The sequence below is a fragment of the Centrocercus urophasianus genome, unplaced genomic scaffold (assembly GCF_019232065.1).
Source record: "Centrocercus urophasianus isolate 14NV4802_14NV808 unplaced genomic scaffold, USGS_Curo_1.0 seq_13, whole genome shotgun sequence".
NCBI classification, from domain to species: domain Eukaryota; kingdom Metazoa; phylum Chordata; class Aves; order Galliformes; family Phasianidae; genus Centrocercus; species Centrocercus urophasianus.
Genome location: NW_024884475.1, coordinates 42,563,059 through 42,583,145, shown reverse-complemented (window position 1 = coordinate 42,583,145; position 20,087 = coordinate 42,563,059).

Sequence of the window (20,087 nt, the reverse complement as noted above, 5' to 3'; positions counted from 1 at the left end):
GGGCTCAAGGAAAGAATCAGCTCCATATTCATTTTTAGATTTTGTCCACTGTAACAATAATTAGGGACTCTACCCTACCAAAATTGCTTGAGTCTGCCTTAGGTGGCAGAAGGAAGAGCATCTGCAACAGAAGAAACTTAAGTAGAATAGAATGGTTCAGTTGGAAGAAACCTTCAAATTTCATAGAGTTCAACTTCCTGATCTCTTCAGTGCTAAATAAAAGTTAAAAAAAAAAAAAAAAAAGTAAAAAAAAAAGTAACTGCATTTCACTCCTGCATCCAGATTGATAAAAATATTGAGCAGAACTAGCCCTAAGGAACAGCACTAGTGACCATCCACCAGCCATATGTAGCACCATTCACTACAAGTAACCAAAAATGTAATATTACTTTCTGAGCAAATCTTGCAAAGATGAAATCTGTTGTTCTGGGAGATCTTCCAAAAGCCATTGTTTTTCAGAAAGATATGTAAGAAACAGGTATTTGAAAGAGAAATACGTAGCTCAGCTTGGTTAGCATCACGGTGTAATAAAGCATAAAAAGCAAAAGAGACAAAAACCATTATTTAAATGCTTTTAAAAAATCACATGCATAATCCTGCATGTGATTTTTCCGCCTCTTGTATTCTCAGGATAATTTCATACTCAGCAGCTAACCTATTTTGATGGGGGCAGTCAGAATGCTGGTTACTGAATGAATGCTCATACATTAAACTGTTATAAAAAGGGAAATGAAGAAGAAAGAAATCAAAATTTCATCAACTTATTGAATAGATTTATTCAAGGAGAAGGGAAGAACCTTGATCTGAGAAAGATTTAAGCATGCACAACTTACATTCTTAACCCTGCTGGGCACTCTACTTAAGAAAGCAGTTCAGAGAACTCCTCTATTGATTATTAAACAATACAATGAAATTCACTGGCCTTGTCAGCAAAACACTTTCAGTCATCTCAGATGTCACTGATATAACTACTGAACTAAGCGATGCTTGCAAAAGAAACACATAAAAAAATTCTGTTTATCAAGGAAATGCAAGTATTGCCCATTTCCCTCTGTTTATCCTTGCTAAACTGGCAGCATAGTTTCACTAAAGCTCCAAAGCACTGTTCTAAGTATCACTATCTTTTCAGAAAGAGAGAAAAAAAGACTTAAATTACCATGTAGTTTCACTTAAGGCCAGGTAAAATAACTAAGCCTTCTCGCAAAGAATTGGATTCCCTCCTGCTTTACACCCCAGTTTTACATGGCTGTAAATTACACCAAAGAAAACCAAAGCATCACAATGACTGATGTTAATGGAATTGGAGACAACACTTCTTGACCATGATAAAATGCCCTGACCTTAGGGATCTGGCACAGAAAAGAAGGATCCAGGATAGTCCAATATTATTTATGAAAGGCAGTACTGTCTTTCTAAAATTCACTGCCTTATACTGATATCTTATTACTTTAAATACTCTGGGAGAAAATGCAGATATTAATCAAGCAGCCACACTGTATTGAGCAGAGCATGAAATTCCCTGTTTTCCCTCTGAAATCTGCATTTCCAGCTTTTGGAAATAATTTCTGTTGATTCATCTAGCTCACAAACTGTGTTTAAGAAGTTGGTTAATTAATATTTAGAATGCCAAAGACACACAGGATATGGGAATGATGACTTTGACCATTTCACCAAAAATATCCTTTCCTAGGTAGTTTATCTGGCCATGATATCACTGTCCTTATGGATCAATGGTACCATGCATGTGGAATCCCTCCCATACCACATGTTCCACTGTTCTCATGATTATAGATACACACCTTTTTGACAGTCCATTTTCTCAGTAACTTTTAAATTGTTTCCAAATATTAACTAAGCATCCACAGAATAGGCAGGAAAAGACCACACGTACCGATTTAGAGAGACAGAATATTAACAGTACTGCCCAACAACAGAGTAAGTCTGTTGCAGAATCATCCACAGGTCTCTTGTACTTCTTCTTAACCAAGGTACAATTTCCTTCTATAAATATAACGATTACCATACACAGAGGCTAGAAAATTTGACAGCTCTGTAATACTCTGTTTTAGACAGAAGAAAATTAATTTGCAGAAGTACTAGATGAAAGAAGGAGCTTCCTGAATCTGGAAATCTGAACCACAGTATCACCTGAAAGCCTCAGGGACCAGTAAAAAAGCCCACAGGCAAATATGGAAAGTACACATTTCTAGGGATAGTGATGGAAAGGCAAATGTCAGTCTTTCTCTCACTGTGAGAATTTCACTGCCTGCTGTATCTACTTTTGAATTTGAAATCCAGAAAAAAGTAACCACACATTGCTGCAGCTGTCTTTGTAACAAAATAATAAAAGTATCTTTGTATGATACTTTTGGACATCAGCAGATGAAAAGAAGTCAAAAGCTTAGAAATTGGTTATCTCAGAGATGAATTTTACCTTTTCTTTTTTTTCTTAAATCAACCTTTGAATTCACAAGCAAAATCCAAGAAAACAACAACCACCTGCATAAGTATGTAAGAGATCCTTCCCATTTGTTCTAGGGAATATTTATCTGAGCACAAGGGCCTGCACAATCAGTTGAGGTGGGATCAAAGAAAACATTTGTCATTCCGCACGTGCCTGGCTCTTTTGCATCTCCTTCCTTTCCATGTTAGTAGAATTCTGATTATTTCCTGTTTTCAAATACAATCACTTTATCTCAACTTGAACAGGTACTTTTATTTCACCTTTAGCAGTATTTTCCATTATATCCAAGGGGAAAAGTGAGAAAGAATCCAGGCATTTTATCTCTGAATTTAAATGCCTTATATGTCACCTGTGGTTTCTAATACATCAGAAAAGAAAATGTTATAATGAGAAGATCTCTTTATAGGCAAATGAACAAAACAGTCCTACACAACTCAAAGTTGGGAAACATCTATCCATCTCCAGTACAGAATCCATTATACATGACCATGGGATTTGTAAATCATCTACTAAGCAGAGATACAGAATTGGATGAAACTCAGACTCCAGAAAAGTCAGAAATAAAGGTCTCACTGAATTCAGCAAAGCGAAGGATTGCATTTTCAGACATACTGCGAAGATTAACTGATTCTCATTTGAGAAGTGCCAAGTAGCTCTGGAATGATTGTAGCTTCTGTTTTAATCCAAGTAACTCTTTTCCCATACAGATTTTCACTCATTGGAAACTGTTTCTTCAATGCAGTAAGTGGCCATCTGCACTTGAAAGAAGTGAGGGCTGTAAAGTTTGGAGATTACCCAGGCAGACAGCCTAATGGCACAGTTAGATGATTCATATCTGAAAATCCCTGGAAAACAAAACAAAACTAAACAAAACAAACAGACATTTCAGAAGAGATGTGACTGTGTTTGTTTGCTCTTTGCAGGGCCTTAAGGAACTTGCAAAGGTCAGCCTATCCCTCTCTGGGCAGGCTGAACTATACCTAAATCATCTCTGAATGATGCGTGCCACTGGAGGTCTGTAGGGAAAGAATACCCTGTCTCCCAAGGTTATCTACTTCAATTTCTTCCTTTCCTCACATGGTTACCCTTTGATTTTTGTCATGAGCCTATCAGCCCTAGATAAGAGCAAAAATGCATCCAGGCTGTTATTTTGTCTCTGATTCCAGCAATGGCTAGCAGCAGCAGCCAAAGATTCAGTAGATTTTCATTGAGCTGATGTAACTTGACAGAGTGAGGATGTCCATGTGCTCTCATGATCTAGTTTAATTAAGTTATTTTGGAATGGGGCAGCTGTCCCCTCCCAGCTTCTTGTGCACCCCCAGCCTTTTCATTAGCAGGGTAGCATGAGAAGCTGAAAAATCCCTGACTTAATGTATGCACTACTTAACAACTAAAACATCAGTATGCTATCAAATCTATTTTCCTCCTAAATCCAAAACCATATCAGTCACTCTGAAGAAAATTAACTCTATCCCAGCCAAAAACAGGACAATTACCACTGCAAAACTTTTTATATGAAAATAGTCTGACATCACATTCTGTGCATTATTTGTACATTGGATGTTACATCTTCATATAGTTTGCTACAAATCAAGCAGATTGGCTCCATTGGCTCTCCTTGCTTTGACACAGAAGAAGAATGAAATTCTCATATATTCAATGGTATACAGACAAAAGCCATGCAAGTTCTCTCCTTTCTCTTGAAATCACACCTCACAATTCCACATACAAAATATAAGTTTAGTATGCTGCAGAAGTCCAAACCAGTGTGTGAAGTTCCATCACAGCAAAGTGCAACCTGCCCCTGCTGGTACAGGATTTCTTCAGTCAAGCTGAAAAAACCTTTTGGCTTCTCCTTTCCCACTTCCTGTTAAACAGTTCAGTTTCTGCTGTGAATCCTTTATCATCACACAGGGGTCTCAAGCCAGCAGATTCATTACAGTGCATGTAGAAGAGCAATTAGACACAAGCCAATACTTGGCTCTGAGAGCAGCTGCACTGGCAGAAGATTCCCAGTAACACCACTAACAAGGACAGAGTAAAACAACTACAGCAGTGAGAGAATGAGTGAAGACGAACAGATTAAGAGAGTGTTAGAGTCAAGTATCACTTTAATCAATAGCCATTCAGAGGAACTGACAGACAGACCAGAAAGAAGAAAATGAGAGAGCAGAGTCAGTTGAAGGACCAAACTGTGGAGCTGAATGTCTCCGTTCCTATGCCATGACTGACTGATTTCCAAGGTAGCAAGGGAGCAGTTGGCTAAGAGCTGCTCAATCAGAAGAACAAAACTGAAGTACATTGTGCCTGTGCACAGAACAAAGCCTCCTTCCTTGTACTTTCTCAGTGCACTGGCAAAATAAACAGTCTGAGAGAGCGAAAGAAATAGTAAATATAAGCTGATGTTTGTTGCTCCCTTGTCTTTGCTGCTGTAAGGCTCTTTGCTCCCTGTTTTGAGGGAAATATACTGCAGAACTGAGGGAAAATACAAACTTCTGCTTGTAGAAACTACTGGGTTTTGTGGGTTTTCTGATTCACTCTTTTTGATGTTATGCTCAGGAGAAGTGCTTGGCCCTCATATAGCACATCATGAAAGAGACCTTATGTTTAATTGATGAACTTCAGTATTTTTGTCTGAAAGCTGAAATGCATCATCTTCAGTAAAAAAGTAAATAAATAAAAAGAAAAGCAAGTGCTGCATATTTTAATGCCAAAGCCGACATTCCACAAATACATGCCAAACAACAGGGCAGGCAGGTGAAACTTGTCACAATTGGCCAACTCTCTGCTAGCTCAGCTCCTGAGAAGTCTCTTTCAGAAGAGTCCACTCACAATAGATGCAAGCCCTCAGCAAGACCTCATTCCTGCGTGCCATCTGAATCAAACCCTTCCTAGGAGCCCTACTGAAGCTTTTGGCACTTCTGACATACAATGATGAAAAACACTAAGTTTGTGAAACCATTCGATTGACCTCAGTGGCAATTTATTTGCTCAGCACCAGCTTCAGTGTCTGGACCTACAAAAGACATAAAGTGAAATACTAGTGACAAATGATAATGGGATGAATTACAAAATAATCTGTAGCATTACCTTTGCTTATTCTAATTTAATGGGACATCTCCAAAGAACCAGTCTAAGATATTCTACACAGATTGACTCAATGGTCAAGATGTGGAAAGGTGTTCTTTTGTATTTGCTTTTCCTTCAGCAGTTCCCATGTCCCACTGAGCATTTAAACCTTCTGCCAGGGAAAAGACATTAAGTGTGGATATTCACTGGTCACTGCCCTCCTGCTGCATCCAAGTGAGAGTTCTCACTCTGCTTAGGTCACATAGATTTCTGCATCCCTTGCCTCCTTTCCGTGCTTCAGCAAACAAAGAAGCAGTTAACACTGCTGACATCTGAAGTGTCATCATTGGCATTTGAGTTAATATGTGAAGCTGAAAGGGGCTATTTATTTGCACAGCTAGTGCTTCAGGCTTTTGGTATATTCAAGCATGTATAATTGCATTGGCTACCTTCAGGTCATATTTTCAAGGATTTCTTTACACTTACAGCAGCTGGAAAGACCTCATTTCAAACAAACAAACAAACCAACAACAAAGCATTTAGAAAACGAAAAAATTGATTCTGCCAGTATACATGTTCTTCATGAATATACCTTTACAAGCCGTAAAAAGACAGATTTCACTAAGCTCAAGTAGCAGTACCAGAAGCAAAGACTCTTGACATAGCCTAAAAACCATTAGTATGGATAAGTCTGGCAACACATGTAGCTGAAGAGTCACTGCAAAGTTCAGTCTGGATTCACAGTGCACAAATTGCCTTATGCAATTTCCTGTAATCGTCTATTGGTATTGAGCCTGGTTGTTTCACTCTTACTGGCACCTCTTGGTCTTCAAAACATTAGTTTGATGTCATTTAGGCAAGTAGATATTTACATTACTTGCACCATTTTTTTCCTTTATGAGATACAATCTTTTAGCTGTAATTTATTAGCATTTGCCTCCATCTGTTTCAGAATGTGAAGATTCTGGTCTCAAATTGGAGAAGTCATTTCATTTATACCAGACCAAGACACTAAAGCACAGAGTCCAGGCATAACAATGGTAAATCATATTAAATTCAAAGCACTGCTAGTGTTTCAGAAAATGAAACTGAACTATTTAACCTAAAAGGACTTTGTGATAAATTATATCCAGAGAGTTTCTTTTAATAAATATTACCTTGCAAAAAGAGAAAAACAGTGAAGGTGATAATACAACAGCTAAGGCAAGTTTATGTTTTGTCTGTCAGTCTGTTTCCATATCAATACACTACATATTTCCTGTCAATGCATAGAGTCTTACTTCAAACAAAGTCAATTATAAAAAAATAATATGAATTGAGGTATAAAAAATATACTGTTTTTTTCTTTATTATATTCATCACATTTTGAAATACACACCATATAAAAATGTGGCAAATAGATCTAGAATAAAAGCATCTCTCATTGGGAATGACTTTCTCCTTGTTCTGTGTCTTTTCTAAGTGTTGGAACTTTTCTCTTTCCCAGGCTGGTATGTTTCAAAACACTGGCCTGAAGGAGCACTGACTTTGCAAGGCTGTGCTTGAAATGGGTACCATGGGAGGATTTCTTCTCTCTGATTTCACCCCTGCGAAGAATTTCATCTAGACCTTTATCTCAACTTCTCAGCACAGCTCACAGTGAGACAGCCGTCTCTGCTGAGTCTCCTCACCTGAGACAAAGAACCTTTCTTCCTACTCCAACCTGTTGCCAGGGCTGACAGCTGTAGAGAACCTTCCTCTGTCTGAAGCATCTTCACTGCACTGTCTTGGTCTTTGGATACCTTTTCTTTTTCCTTCATTTTTAATTTTTTTTAAAACTGATTTTATAATCGGGAGTTGCAAATTAAAACAAGTGTTTAAGATTAAAAAGTTCCCATTTATTATTCTATGGTAGCTCTGAAGTCTTTTTCCACTCAGGAAACTTATTGGAGGCAATAGATGAGATCAGAATCTGGCAGAGCAGTATATTCTCAGCAAGTATCTCTTTCATTTCTTTCCTTCTGACAAGTTTAGGAGGCAACAAAAACACAACGTTCTCTCTACTGGACATACAGCCTTCCTTTAGGAAGATATGTTTTCCAAATAGACTTCCACTGCCTCTTCTGGCACAGAGGACCTATGGATTCATACCAGGCTTTCATCCAGAAAGTGAGCCTTTCTTACTTGCTGGTTTCCAAAACGAGACCTGCCCTTAGAGATGCAGTAGTCAGACACTTTTAAAAAGCAAACATGATAATAAATGTTTCAGACAGAGAAAAGCACAAGGGCAATCCATCGTCTTATTCTCCAGTGATAAAAGTATCTGTCTGCAGAATCACAGATTACAATGGTCAGTTTGCCCCCAGTATTTGCATATTAGCACCATAAAGGATAGCCAGATAAGTATTTGTAGGTTTATTTGCAGCATTAATACCTATGCCTGACAGCATTATTCGTACTGTTTATGTGACCATAAAATAGCTTTATAGTGATACAATTAGTAATGCTGAGCTTAGATGGTATAAATGGTAGTAGCGATTGTACCACAATAAACTTAACTTTACAGTGACATAAACGAGCAATATTTGTGTCATCATGTTTTATGGCATTGCGTAATCTCAGGCCTAAGAGTGTAACACAAGGGTCCTGAATGCTTTAATTTTGCAACTAAAATACAATGAAAAAGAACATCCTAATTCATACTTACGATACTCAGCCCTATACTAACTTTCATTCACCTTAAGCTGCAGGGGCATCTTTTCTTCTCTGGCTATAAAATAATTGCAAGCATTCCATTTCAGCACTGTGTTCCTACTGCATTGGTGGATAAGAAGCAGTTCTCCCTCTATTAGAGCCATCAGGTGAGAGGTGAGAGCTGGCATGAGCCAAGAGAGATTCTCTGCTTGGACTTCTTTAATCATCTCTCTCCTTTCCACACCTTTTATCCCAAAGGGAAGATAACAAATAGAAGACTGATCAGCTGCAACAAAAGTTTCAATTCATTTAGCAGTTTTGGCTCATTCACTTCATAGCAGACATGAAGGACTTTGAAAGACTGTTTGCCTGCCATTCCCATAGCAGCACTTGCTGGCGGAAGACAAGAAGAAAAATCCCTGATATTACACTGTGTTCTTCGAAAAAATGATTCTGTGACTACCAGTTACTGGAGTAGAGAAGTCCCAACTTTTATGTCTTATGCACACTGGTTAATTATGCAGTATAAATGTCCCCTTTTGGGCTTTCTATATGAATTACATTACTAATTCTAATACATGCTGGTCACAGGATACATGCAACCACTTTTTGTCCTATTCCTTTCCCCTTTGGCTATGGTTAGGTGCACAGGAAAATACATTCTTAGGACTTCCAGCTACTTTCCTACTTCTCCATGGTACCACTGCTCCTAGACCCCTCATTTCGGCCCAGATACACGTGCCATTAAATCAAAGGGGAAAAATCCAGTTGGCTCAGGTAACAATGAATCAAGCCTCATACAGCCAGTGATCTGTACACAAGAGAACACACTTAACTAAATAGGCAGCATCCTATACCAGCCAGAAACTCATATAGTCTGAAAGTTTAAGTTATATACATTTTTAACTGCCATTCAAGTCCAGCCAACCATACACATTTTTGTCTCTCAAGTGGTTCCACTGTAGTAAGCTGATGACAAATACACAAGTGCAAATTGTAAGGAGCCCTGAAGAAATTTACTTATCCATCTGTAAGCCTGGAGATGTAATTTATTTAAACAACATTGATGTTCTGCATATCCAGCATACTGCAAAACGTTTAAGTGCATACAGTAAGTTCTTCCACTTCCTCCTGTGTCAGCACTATGTAGACAAGGACATATACCTACCATTAGGAAGGTGGGAGCAAATTCCATATCACATGTAAATAAAATAAAGTTCTGCTGTTCTGCTCTCCTCAGAAACAGAAAATTGTCAGAAAAGTGCTGACAATTCAGAAATGGTGCCACAGGGTCACTCCAAATTCAGCTACAAACATCCTGATACCCTTAGGGGGTGCCCAAATCCATGTTACTCCATCTTGCAGTTACCTCTATGGTCATTTTGTATGACAACATGAACTACTAATGGCAGTGTCAGTGTTTTGAAAAGAGTCGAGATTTTTGATTTTAAGAAATAATCAGAAATGAGTGCTAGAATCACTATCTCAGTGGACATGCCAAAGCACCAAAAGAACTGCCTAAACTTTATTCAATTTATCCATCTCATCTACGACATATCTTTCATATACCCATAGCAAGCTGAGCACATTTATGTTCCCTTTCCTGCACTGGCCCCTTGTTCCCCAGTAATTTTAATTAACAGAATTAGGGGATCAAACAGGGGAGTTCTCTATGGTAAACATTAGGAAATAGACAAAAAGGGTAGCAGAGGAATAGCAGAGCAGCTAGAGGGAGAGAAGCTGACTGAGAAAATGTAGCAACTTTACTGGTCCAGTTTCTACTTTCCATTCTGCTGGATGCTGCAGTCGGCATCCAGACCCAGCTCTCAGCCTCTCCTCCCAGAGAGCTGCCCTAGGCCTTTCATCATCTTGGTGGACTCCACTGGTGTCTCCCTAGTATGTCTAGGTCTCTTGTGTGGTGGGAGCTCAGAATTGGATCCTGTGCTCCGGGTGTGGCCTCACCAACACTGAGCACAGTGGAAACATCATCTCACCTGACCTGCTGGCAATGCTTTGCCTGTTGCAGCCAAGAATATTACCAGCCCTCTTAGTGACAAGGAGGTCAGAGATCACCATGAACAGAACAGAGTCCTTCCTTGTTTTCACACAGACTAATGCAGGCAAACTATTCTACCTTCTGTGTACAACAGCTTCTCAGCCTCCTCTTCAATTTTTTCTCTTCATGCTTCTTTCAGGAAAAAAAGAACCAGAAAGGTCACATAAGGTTGCCTGACATTATCACCTATCTGTCTTTGCACACAATTCACAAAACCTGAGGCAAGCTGTTTCTGCATCTTATTACTAAAAGAATTCATAAAGCCTGGAGAAAATGTAACTTTTAAAGATACATTATCTTTAGCTTAAGGAGAAACAGCAACAGCACAATGAAAGACTGAGCTAATCCCAGCTAAGTAGAAAAAAAAAACAAAATCAAAGATCCTATCAGCATTAGCCATTGGACACACTCATCACGTCATGTAAGCAAACTTTAAATAACCTCTTAGATAAACCCTTTCTATATGTATCTGTGAGGTATCTTGGAGTTCTTGTTTTGTGGAAAGCAGATTCATTCTGCAATATCCAGTACAATCAATGGCATCTCTTCCTGCATACATGATGATCTGCATGAAAAGGCAGCGAACTACAGTCATTGTCAATGTTCTCGGACAATACAGAACTCTGAAAACTCTTATGGCAGGAGTTCTTGGTCACTAGCTCACTGCTTTCAGGGTGGCCTCTAATTTTATTCTTTTTTTATGAGAGCAATTAAAAGCTTTTAGCATTTTCTGGCTTCCTGGAGGGTAATGAATTATCTGTGCTTCCAAACTAATCAAGGATAATAGTCTTTCCAGAACACTTAAGCAGACCATTTTGGGGGTAACTAGGGAAATCCAGACAGTTACTGCCATACTAACATGCACTTCAACCAATAATGGCTAGCTAGGTTTGCAGAGCTTCTCAATATTTTCTCATTACATTCATAAACTTCTGTTGCTGAAATAATAGTGAGAATTAATTGCCTCTAATTGAGTTTGGTGATTCTAAATTAAATTAGTATCCACAGAATAATATAAACAATGTCAACAGCATTGACTCCATTACAGAAACTGAATAAACTCTAAACACAAGTGCTCAAAATCACATCCTTTAGGGATCTCTACTACGATAATTCTGACCATTAAAGAAGAATGAGCTTTTGTAAGAAAATCACTCAGGAGTCTCACCTTCTCCCATGCATAGCATGAGCTAAACCCAGTCAAGCCCAAATTCTGAAGAGTCAAGGAGGTTGAAAGAGTCAGTCTGCATAATTCATGTTGCAGAAGATGCCTAAAAATATGTATGACCCTAAGAGCTTATGTCCTTTTTGCCTCCTCTAGGTAAAGCTTTTATGATACATTAAATACATGATAAAGATGTGCAATGACATCTGTAAAACAGTAAAGTCCTGATAAATCAGTTAATTTCATGCCCCATTATCACTGCAACTAATAAGCAGGTCCCTTATTAGAGTGAAACTTATAACTTGGAATGACCACTGGCCCTAATGGATCACACAGCAACTCTATGCATTGCTCATTTTGAATCTATTCTGAGATGGGAGTTGTACCTGTCAAAAGTGATAGAGTAATACTGATCATATCTAAGAAATAGTTCAACCTGAAGTAGAAGTTCATCTTAAGAAACAAATGAACTCTGACTTCTTGCAACATTCTGGGAATCTGCTCTAAGGGGCTTAGGGGACCATGAGAAATTGCCACTTTTTGAGAACCACCCTTTAAAAGCCCAGAATCAAGCAACTCCTCTACATCCCAAGTCAAGTAAGTGAGTCAGAAGATCAGCTTGGATGAACAGGGAAGTCTTCCTGGAACAAGGGTAGAAACAGAACATAAATATGTGCCCTCTGGAAACACAGTCTAGCTTCACAGGGAGAGGACAGAGCTCAGTTTGCATCTTTAGGAAGAAAACAAGGAAATCCAAAGAACTTTGCCAGTGTGTTGGCAGACAAAAAATACCAACAAAACAATCAATCAATCAATCAAACAAACAAAAAGATTGTTTTAAGTATGTCAAGTGTAAGAGGAGGTCAAAGAAAAACACTGGACCGACACTTGAAGATAGTAATCAAGGACGAGAAAAAATGCAGCGGAATTTAATGACTTCTGTTTTTTTTCCTGGTTTTGTGATACATAAGATAGCTCTTGGACTCAGTCCACTGAGTCAGAGGACCATGATAATGGGAGCAGTTATTTTCCATTTGTGTTTAAGAATATTTTAAGGGACTATTGGTATCAGCTGAATGCTTGTAAGTCTATGGGACCTGATGGGATTCATACTAGAATAATGAAGGAATTAGTGAATATTATTGCTAGATCCCTCTCAACAGTTTACCAAATGTCATGGAAGTCTGAGGAGGCCCCTTCTGCCTGGAAGCTAGCCAATAACTACAAAAAGGGCATGAGAGAAGAAACAAAATTACAGTCCTGTTAGTCTAACCTTAGACACTGAAATAGTTGTGGAAAAGATTGTCCTGAGGGATATTGAAAGTCATTTAAAGAACAAAGCTATTATGAGGCATAGCCAACATGGGTTCAGGTAGGGAAAGTCGTGCCTTAGCAATTTGATTTCTTTCTATGATAAGGTCACCTGCCTTGTGGATGAAGGGAAGGCAGAGGCCATAATCTTTCTGGATTTACTAATCTTTCTGGCCTTCGATGCTTCTTGGCATCCCTCTTGACAAACTGTCCATAGGTGAGACAAGCTCATGCTACACTAGATAGTGAAGTGGCAGAATGGTAGGGCACAGAGAGTAAGCCTCTGTAGTGAATGGGTCTACATCTATCTGGCAGATGATAGTGAGACGATCTCACTAGTGATATTCCCCAGGGTGCAAGTCCAGGGCCAGGTCTGCTCAACAGTTTTGTCAATGATCTAGATGAAGGAGTTGAGTGCATCCTTAGCAAGTCTACTAAACTGGGAGGTGCTGTTGAATCCCTCAAGGGGCAAGAGGTCTTGCAGAGCGATCTAGATAGATTGGAGCACTGGGCATTTATCAATGGCGTGAAGTTCAATGACGGAAATATGCTGAGTTTTACTCCTGGGACAGAGCAATGTCAGACACAGGCACAGTTGGGAAAGGAGTGGCTGGAGAGCAGCTCAGCAGGAAGGTTCCTGGGGGTGCTGGTGACAGCAGGCTCACTATTGAGCCAGCAGTGTGCCCTGGCAGCCAAATGGGTAAACCTCTTTTGGAGGTGCAATAAACATAGCATGGCCAGCTGGCCGGAAGAGATGATTATCCCGCCGTACCTCTAGCAATGGTGTGGTCTCACCCTGAGTGCTGTGTGCAGTTCTGGGCTGCACAATACAAAAAGGATTGGTAAGGTCTCAAAAGCATCCAAAGGAGAGCAACAAAGCTGGTAACAGGGTTGGAAGGCATGTGCTGAGGAGAGACTGAGGACACTTGGGCTGTCCAGTCTGGAGAAGGGGAGGCCAAGAGGTGACCTCTCTGCATCTCCCTGGGGAGGGGAATGGAGAGAGAGTTACCTGGCTCTACTCCTAGAAACTGGATGGGAACAGCACAAGCTGTGCCATGGGAGGGGTAGAGTGGACATCAGGAAAAATGCCTTTGCTGTGAGTGCGATCAGACACTGGAACAGGCCTCTTAGAGAGGTGGTTGATTCTCCCTGCATGTCACTGTTCAAGAGGCTTTTGGACAATGCTCTCAGTAATATCCTTTAACTTTTGTTCAGACTTGTGATCATTGAAGGTCCCTTTCAACTGAACTTTCTGAACTATTCTATATTTTCAATTAGATGTGTCCATTACTTTCCATGGCTTTATCTGTTCTTAGTTGCAAGAACATTACGGTACTGCTGTGGTTAATTATTTACATAACCTTTCAGTAGCAAAATCCACAACAAATTTCTCAGATAGGATTAAAGTGATGTAGGTGTTTGTCTTTCAGGTAAAAAAAAAAATAGAGAAAGTGGGCTCAAAAATTAGTAGATACATTTGAGAAATATAAAGAATACTTTTTTTTTTTTTTTTTTTTTTTTTTAAGGGATTAAAATTTGTTTTTCTAAACTTCCATCCTCAGCTGAAGCAAAATTATCTGGAGAACTGGTGGTAAACAGCTTGTCAGGATCAGTGCCATTACCTATGGGAAGATGTCAAATATTCACCCTTATTCCAGAGAAATTCCACTAAATCTGCTAAACGTTATTTCTGTCCTGAGGAAATCCTCCAGGCATTCTGAGGAACTAAATATTGAAAAATCCAACCCAGTCTTATGCAAAAATTTATTTGCTGGTACTGAGCAAATGGAAGCTGAATACTACAAGGGCTTTTTCCTGACCAAATGCAGGGCATTTCAAATCACTGAGCACAGCACCTGAAGAGCTTTAACAACGCAAAGAGGTTTAAAAAAGGAAAAAAGACTCAATTTTACTTCTGAATTTTCAGGCAATGAAACCACAGGAAATAAAGGACTGGGCAGGCTGTCTAGATGTCACATAAACCACTCTTTTTCCCAAGGCTGCCTCAATCTACATTAAAGGACACCTTTCTCACACTATTTTTAAACCTTTAAATTGCAAAAGTCAGAAAGCATCACACACTGAACAGGCAATCTGTTTCAGAGCTGAAAATGTTTTCCTAATGCCCACTCTCTTCTTGTGTTGTAACTTCAGCTACCTACTGCTTGTACTCTGCAGAACGAACATTGATTAGGATTAAATTTGCTTTCCTAAGCAATTTTTAACCTAAAGGCCAATATCCACTTCCATTTTTCTCTCTGGTCTAGATCAGACAACACCAATATTTCCAAGCTCCCCTTTTGGGCCATATTTTCTAGGTCACCGTTCCCATTTTTGCTCTCATAGCAACCAGTCCAAATCTTTCTCCAACTGTGATGACTGTAAGCGTACAAAGCTCTAGTCAAATTCCTCCATGTCGTCAGCATCATTATTCCAATCCCACCTCCCTAGATGACATTTGCTATTTCCCTCATCTCATCCAAAAGCAAGACATCATTGATTTGTGTTCATCTTGTGACTCACTGAAGTACCATATCCTTCCCAGAAGGTAGGAATATATCTCCTGTATTTCATTGTTGGTTATTATTACAGTGGAAGATATATACACAAAATACAGGCAAATACAACCTACTATTGTTATCCACGTGAAAACATAATAAGATCGGTTCTCTAATATCAAATAACATAAACATATCCCACTAATTAAAATGTTATTGAAGACTGCATGAAATTTCACAACTGGATATGAGGCATTTTATAAGCAGTGACATAAACAGTGGCTTCATAGATATATGTTGTCTACGTTCCAGGTATTGTAATAACTATTTTAAAGAGACTGGTAGGAATAAATCCACAGAGCAAGTACATAGATCAGACTGCCAAATGGATGGAACATCCATTCATTTCCTCCGATACAATAGGGCCTCATGAAGGGCAATGTAGGATAACACATTTTGATCTCAGAACTTGATGCTTTGTGTCCCAAGGGGCCACAAAATGCCTGCACCAGCAAAGCCACTAATTCTTCCTTAAAATAAACAAATTCCCAAATAAGCAAAATGACCACATAAAATCCCCCAAGTGGTTTTTGACCATTTCACTTTCTTTAGCTTCAGTTTAGCACTTTTCCTCTTTGGTTTGTTAATTCTGATCTGGGCTTGCACATTCTTACTTTCTAGAAGTCAAGGTTATGTTAGAACTTGAAATGAAATTAGATACAACTGCCGTGAATTCTCCCATGCCTGAAATATTTCCTAGAACTTGAACAGTTTGGAAGTGCTCTGAGTGTGGAAAGACATTTACCCTTGATTTCCCTGCAGTGACTTACAATGTTTTTATATGTGTGCAAAATATTGACATCATAAAATATTTATGTGTTAAGTGGACAAAGATGTTTCACATTGAGCTGCTTGGAAATGTCCTGGAGATTATCTTTAAATATTAATGCTTCCCAATGCAGCCCTTAGAAGAATGTGTTCACAGTGACAAGACATTTCAGCTTGTTATAATTTTGCTGTAATTATGCTCTTCCATTTTTCTTTTTTCCCCAAGATATTTTATGCAGATAGATAATGGCATTTTGTTGGGGAGGTGTATAAGTACTGCTGTTTCTGTTCCTTCTTTTAGAAACAGAGACAATTCAAAGCTACTTATCATATAAATCCTGAGCATGACAGTAACAATTCAGATAGATATTGTCAGATAAGATACAATAGAGAACACACTAATCAAGGTGAGAAGCATTGGAGAAAGCAATCCCACTGCCCTGATGCATCCAAGGATGAAATTTTCAAAATGTCTTTGAGTGATTTAGTAATGCAAGTTCTTTTTTCATAATGAGCTTGGCATTTATATATTTGTATCTTTCTCAGAATCAATGTGACTTCAGATTCATCACCTTTCAAGAATTGCTAAAAACTTCACCATACATTTATACAGACCCCTACATTATGGAAACGGAATTTGAAGGACTGGTAAACCTCTGCAGGCACTGAGCCCGTTTGAAGATATTCAAGACAGATTGCTCCAATCTTTTAAGGAGTGCACTATATAAAATATATTGAGTATTACATGCCAGAAGTAGTTGTTCAGGATCTTCACTTTTCCTGAATAGCCAGTCAAATCAGCAAGGTAGGGTTTGGGTCTGATGACACAAATACCCTTTTTTTATTTCTTTTTTTCTTTTTTCTGTATTTGGCTATGCTGCTTATCTGTGCAAACAGCACACAGAGTATATATATCAAGCACTTCTCTAATTTTTTTTTTAGTTGTGTATTATTGTAAAGCTGCATTGAAATGACTGCCCTCTTGCTCTTTGGTACAAAAGAAAGAAATCATTTCCTTTGATGCACACCTACATCAGTGGAACGCCTGACACATCTTCATTTCATCCCAAACCTCAGTGAAAGATGGCTCCTCCAGTGCTAACCTCCTTATCAAGCATTAGACAGTTGTCACACCTGAATTGGGGTTATCTATGGGATGCAACAGAAGAATGCTATCACAGAACAGTGGGCTGTCAAGCTCGTCAAGCTTTTTGTACTGAGTTAAAAATAAATAGCAAGATAAAATGTCTTACATGCTAAAATGACCTCCTGCATTTTATCCCCATGAGAATGTAACTTGTATTCAGCATAGTAGCCATTTTAAAAGACCAGATACAGACTGATCTAACACTCAGAATCACGTGGCTTTATTTTTTTAATTGGACCAGACATACTTCACATATTTTGATGGCATTTGATAAATATGAGGTGGTAATGTTGGACTTGAAGTTTACACTATCCATAACCCCTGAACAGCAGTCAGGTGTGTCACAAGGCTTCAGGACAACAGAGAGTGGCCTTATGATTTTGTCAACAAATTCCAGCCTAGTCTTGAAGACCCAAGGACAAAACAAACAAATATAAGGTAAAACTTCTATACTTATTATTCATTAAGATGCGCATTTGTCAGACCCAAACTCCACAAGTGGACATTGGATCCGACAGCAAAAAGAGATGGGTCCACTGGCTCAAATGCAAGCAGCATTCTTCCAAATTAGTTATTTCCAGAAACTGCCTCTACAAAAGCAGATATTTAACACAGATCTCTGATATCTCCTGATCTATATATATCATAGAAAGACCATTCCCTGAAAATTCTATGTGAGTAATCACAGAAAAGCATTAGCACTAGGCACTCAAGCCCCTACAAAACAGTGCATCCAACATACAAATTATCTTGGTGTTTCATCCAAAATATTGGATTATTTGTATTTCCAATGAAGATAATATTGGCAGCAACTCACAAAAGTTCACACAATATATTACCTGAGCTATGTTATTAATAACATCTTAATAAAAACATTATACCAGGCTACCAGCTAGCAGAGCATTCCAGCCACATCCCTGAGTTTCACAAAACTTTTCAGTACATGAATTCAACTGTAACACCACTTTCATGTTGTAAACTTGATAATGTCTCCTGAAGCCCTTCACTGAACAATTTCTAGCTAAGAAACATTACCGTTACTGTTGCAGTTGAATTCTGTTTTAATATATTCTTTTTTCCCTTCTTGAACTGTGCCAAAGTTGTTGTGATCACCATTGATTTTCTGTACTATCTATGCTGAATATTTCATCAAAAGAATAATGAATTTGATTTTCAAATTAAAACAAATACAAGCCTTTCAAAAGAATAAGTAAAAAGAAAATAAATGGTCTAAACATGTTAAGAATCGCCAGGTGATGGCTTTTAAAGGACCTTTCTATACTAAACTCATTCAGAAGTCCCTAAATTACAAGGCATAACAGAAAAAGAACGTTGATTCCACAGGTCAAAACCAGATTGCTGATTTTAAGTCAGTCAGCCATTTTATAAATGATAGAAAATGTAATGGCACGTTTCTCAGTGATTCATAACAATAGAATTTTTTTTACTAAAAGTGTTACTGATTTAATCACCCTTCATTTACAGGATGGGCATATGTCAAAATTAAATCCTTCTGTTATAAGGGAAAGGAGAATCAAACCCTACTGCAAGAGTGTTAATCAGTATTTTAGCCCATAATGATGAAAAAATGATTACTGTATTTTGACAAAAGACCTTGCAATATGACAAAATAATTATGACCAAGGAAAACTTGAATCATACTGTTGTTTCTATAAAATTTAAAGCTTTCAGCAAGTCTTAAAACCTTTTATAAGCCTTAGAATAAAGTCTGTACTTTTTGAATTCTTTTCTGATCAATGGCCTGAACTGGAAGCTCAAAGAATACTGAACACTGAAGGAGAACTTCTCAAGGGAAAACTGAAAGTATAGACAGTCAGTAAAATGACTGGAGGAATAGAACTGTCCAGCTTGTTTTAAGCTCCAGAATGAGCTTAAAACAAGACTTCAAGCTGTGGACAGACTCCTGGGCAAATTCCTAATTTGCCGTTGATCACTCTTCATATTCTAATATTGTCTATTAGAAATCACATATGTATGAGTTGGTAAGTGATTCTAAGGACTAGTGGCTACGAATGATACTGAGGCTTTAGACTGAGCAAGTTGTTTGGATTCTGCATACCTAATCCCGTGTACCTGTTTCCAGCTACTAAAATCAATTACTATTCCAGAAGGACTATACCCAGAAAGGACAGTCAACACTGTAGAGAACTTGGAGACTATGCAAATGTAACACTGATTCAGTGCAGTTCTACTGGCAGTCAACAGCAACATCCAGCAATAAAATGTGATAACCAGTCATTTCTACAGCTATCTCCATATATGCAGCAGTGACAGCAATGAAAGTACTGCAGTAAGAAGGTGTGAGATAAAGCAGGGATGACAGGGTGAGGAAGTATGAGGGGCTGATAAGGAACTTCAGGATGGAGAACAGGTCAGCAGGTAGAGAAGGAAAAGAGAAGGAAAGGCCTGAGGAGAAAGGGGAGAAACAGGCTGCTACGGCAGCAACAAAGGGCCAGAAACAACAGTGAAGTGTCTGAGGTATTCAAGTGGGTAGTTTTGACCTTAAAAAGAAGCACTCTTACAAAAAGCTCTGCTGGCATACACATTAATCTGTCGATGTATCTGTTAAGGGTAAAACCTTTAAACATTTCTGTCTGAAGTGGGCAGGGTAGCCTATCTAAATAGGAGAGTAAGTGTTCAAAGCACTCAAAGACAATGAAATGTAGAGATAAGGGACATTAGAAAGATAATTATATGACTACAAAACTCACCACAGCAAAGTAAATCCAGCTAAGCGGGTGAATAAGCAATACTGCCTCTTCGCAGTTAAAGCAGTTTTCTTTCTTCTGAAATATTCTGTAACACCGCTGTTTTCTGTGTTTGTTTGGGTTTTTCTTTTTTTTTTTTTTTTTTTT